Raw genomic sequence first — 3,728 nt, forward strand, 5'->3', positions numbered from 1 at the left:
AACAAATAACCTGATTTTAAAAAGGGCAAAGGATTTGAATAGACATTTCTCCAAAGATGATTCAAATGGTCAACAAGCATAAGAAAAATGCTCAACATCACTAATAATTAGAGAAATGCAAATCAAAACCACAGTAAGTATACTCAATACATCTTGTAATAACCTATAATGGAAAAGAATCTGAAAAAGAATATATATATTCTTTGAATCACTGAATCACTTTGCTGCACACTTGAAACTAACAACATTGTAACTTAACTATACTTCAATAAAACAAACAAACAAACAAAATACAGTGAGATGTCACTTCACACCATTGGAATAGCCACTATCAAAAGAATAGAAATTAACAAGTGTTGGCAAGGATGTGGAGAAATTGGAACCCTTCAGCACTGTTGGTGGGAGTGTGAAATGGTACAACCACTATGGAGAACAGTATGGAGGTTCCTTAAAAATTAAAAATAGAACTACCATATGATCCTGCAATTGCACTTCTGGGTATATGCCCAAAAGAACTAAAAGCAGGGTCTTGAAGAGATATTTCCACACACATGTACATAGCATCACTGTTCACCATAGCCAAGAGATGGAAGCAATCCAATGTCCACTGATGAATGGATAAACAAAATGTGGTATATATATACATATAAAATGGAATATTATTCAGCCCTAAAACTTAAAGATCCTGTCACATGCTACAACATGGATGAACCTTGAGGACATTATGTTAAGTGATATCAGCCAGTCACAAAAGACACTGTATGGTTCCATTTATATGAGATATCTAAAGTGGTGAAATTCATAGAGACAGAAACAGAATGGTGGTTGCCAGGCCTAGGGGAATGGGGAGATGAACTTTGTTTATTTATTATTTATTTATTTACTTACTTATTTTTGGCTGCATTGGGTCTTCGTTGCTGCGTGCAGGCTTTTCTCTAGTTGCGGCGAGCGGGGATTACTCTTTGTTGCGGTGCGCAGTCTTCTCATTGCGGTGCCTTCTCTTGTTGCGGAGCATGGGCTCTAGGCACACGGGCTTCAGTAGTTGTGGCACGCGGGCTCAGTAGTTGTGGCCCACAGGCTTAGTTGCTCTGCGGCATGTGGGATCTTCCTGGATCAGGGCTCGAACCCGTGTCCCCTGCACTGGCAGGCTGATTCTTAACCACTGTGCCACCAGGGAAGCCCTGGGGAGATGCACTTTAATAGGTTTAGTTTCAGTTTAGCAAGACAAAAAGTTCTGGAGATCGGTTGTACAGCAGTGTGAGTATATGTAACACTACTGAACTGTATGCTTAAACTGGTTAACATAGTTAAAAAGAAAAAAGGGTGGATTTTAGGATATGTGCGTTATATCTCAAAAAAAGTTATATGAAAAAATTTTAAAGCAAGTTGCAAAACTGTTTGTCAAAAATGTGTATATAGAACAGAAATAAAATGTAAGAATCTATTGAAAATGTTAACAGTGGTTGGATTACATGTGAAAATCTATATTTTTCTGCACTTTCAGACTTTTCTTCTGGTGATAATGTATTACCTTAATATATAAAAAACAAAGCACTTCCTCTGTTTAGGGGTCAAAACAAGAAAGGTGATACTTGAGCTGGAGTGTTTGTAGTCACAGGAGATGGCGATTCACTAACTTTTGGCTCACTTGGGGATGTGGCTGACCCTTGCGACTCCTAGCTGGCTGGCCGGTCTGGAGACAAAGCATCACTGCTGTCTTTGTCAAATGATAAACTGCCGTGAGTTTGAGGACAGTCGTCCTTCCCAATGCCTATAATTACCTCCTTAACACTGAAGTCTACAGGAAGGATGTTTTTCTCTACCAGCTCCATAGGACCAGGTCTTTGAGCAATCTTTTCATTCAGATCATCAGCTAGTCGAGCTCTTTTCAACTTCATCCGAGTCGCCTGCAAGGATGGCTCTGCAAACGTTCTCTCTAAAATGGGCATCCTGACAAGTTCAGAACCATCGGGTCGGCTCCAGATCTTGTGCTTCAAAGAGTTTATGGTTCTGGCCCCTTCCAAGTCTTTTCATTGCTCCTGGAATGCCGCTGGGCTCTTCGGAGGTGGCATGATGCCCTGGTCCACTAGCTGTCCTCTCCTCTTTGTTGCAGCCTCGGCTGGAGCATAATCTTCCTTTTGTTCCGAGGGGGCAGGTGCTGACTGGAGAGCAAGGAGAGCCCCTGCAATTCGTGGGCAATGGCTTCACTTTGAGGACTTGGAGAAAGATGGACTTCATCCTCGGTGTCTAGTGTCTCTGTGTGACCCATTGTGTTCCAGCCTCTGGCAGCAGAGGCTACGAGACACCTCTTAAATGTGGCCTGTTGAAGAGACTCAGTAAAAATATTTAATTATTTTACTGTCTTACACTCTCTTTCTTAGCACCTTAGCACCTAGTCGAGCTCTTTTCAACTTCATCCGAGTAGCCTGCAAGGATGGCTCTGGGAGGAAGCTCCCAGGCCACCTCCTCCCCACGCACTGCCGCCCGCGATCTCGCGAGACCGTCACTTGCAGTCTTGACTGAGGTTAGAGGATCCACTTCCGAGGTGTCTTCCCTCATTTGGCTGACACGTTGGTGTTGGTTGTTGGCAGAAGTCCTCAGCTCCTTGCTACGTGGTTGCGCGTTGAAGTACAGGACACAGGAGTAAAAATTAAGTGTGCAACTTTAAGAATAGGGGGTTCCGTTTGGAGCATTTCATTTGAAGGTGCCTCAGGGACAACTTTAGGGATTTCGAAGGGCAGTTAGATATACGAGTCTGGTGATCAGAGGCAAAGATGGAACGAAAATGAAGATTTAGTAGTCATCAATACATAGGCAGTAACTCAGACCATGGAGTGAATGAGACGGCTTAACGGGAAAACATCAGAGGAGGGAGTTTTGGAAGAGGCAGGGGAGATGCTGGGATCATGGGAGAATCCACAGCCTCAATTTGAGAAGGTTGTCCAGGAGACACTGGTCCTGGAGGAGGGTCACATTCAGTCATGGCCAGCAGTCCCAGGGAACATAGAAATACAAGCTACCAAGGCAAGTACGGGAAGCCAGGTGAACTGGGGGAGGAGGAATGAGGCAGTAGAAGCACATGAGGGCACGAGAGAGGAGGATTTCTGAGGATGACAGAGATGAGGGTCATGGATGGAAATACCCAAAGGGTATAGAACTTGGGTTATCTGTTTTTCTGTGTTTTCCCTTGTTAGGATATCACTGTTGGCTCACTCTAGGAGTTGGCTCTGTAGCAGGTGGCTGTCCTGGGTTTTAGGGCACAGGGCCTAGCAAGATGAAAATAGGAGAAACTAAAGACAGATATTGATTTTTCAACGTGGTGGAGTGGCAGGTGATGTTGGTGTCCTATCTGACAGGAGCTATATCTTCCCCTTAGCAGGTTCTTAACTGACGCCAGATCCTCATACCTGAAGCCACGGACACTGCATGAGAAGCCACTATAACACCTGAACCCAGGATCAGAACTCTTCCCGCCTCAGCTTGCTACCATCATCTTTGTCCCTTGTCACATATGAGCTGACTCTTATTACCAGCTTGCAGAAATCCATTCCCAGGCCTTGTTTTGCCTTGGAATTCTTGCCCAGATGGTTGGGGCTAGGACACTCCCTTGAAGACTCTCAACCTTTGATGGAATTAACAGCCATGATGATTTGGAGGCCGAATTATCTCCTGGTAAATCTATCAGCTAGATTGCTTAGAGCTGGAACTGGGATGAAGCGCCCTACATG

At 44.2% G+C, this 3,728-nt stretch overlaps 1 pseudogene; it reads right to left on the bottom strand.

Moving 5' to 3' along the window:
• Positions 1-1,323: 1,323 nt before the first annotated feature.
• Positions 1,324-2,458, bottom strand: LOC111164796 (myocardin-related transcription factor B pseudogene; annotated as a pseudogene).
• Between the last annotated feature and the right edge of the window lie 1,270 nt (positions 2,459-3,728).

This window comes from Delphinapterus leucas, chromosome 4, assembly GCF_059928025.1.
Source record: "Delphinapterus leucas isolate spDelLeu-1000000601 "Yukka" chromosome 4, BTC_Dleu_Yukka2, whole genome shotgun sequence".
NCBI classification, from domain to species: Eukaryota; Metazoa; Chordata; class Mammalia; order Artiodactyla; family Monodontidae; genus Delphinapterus; species Delphinapterus leucas.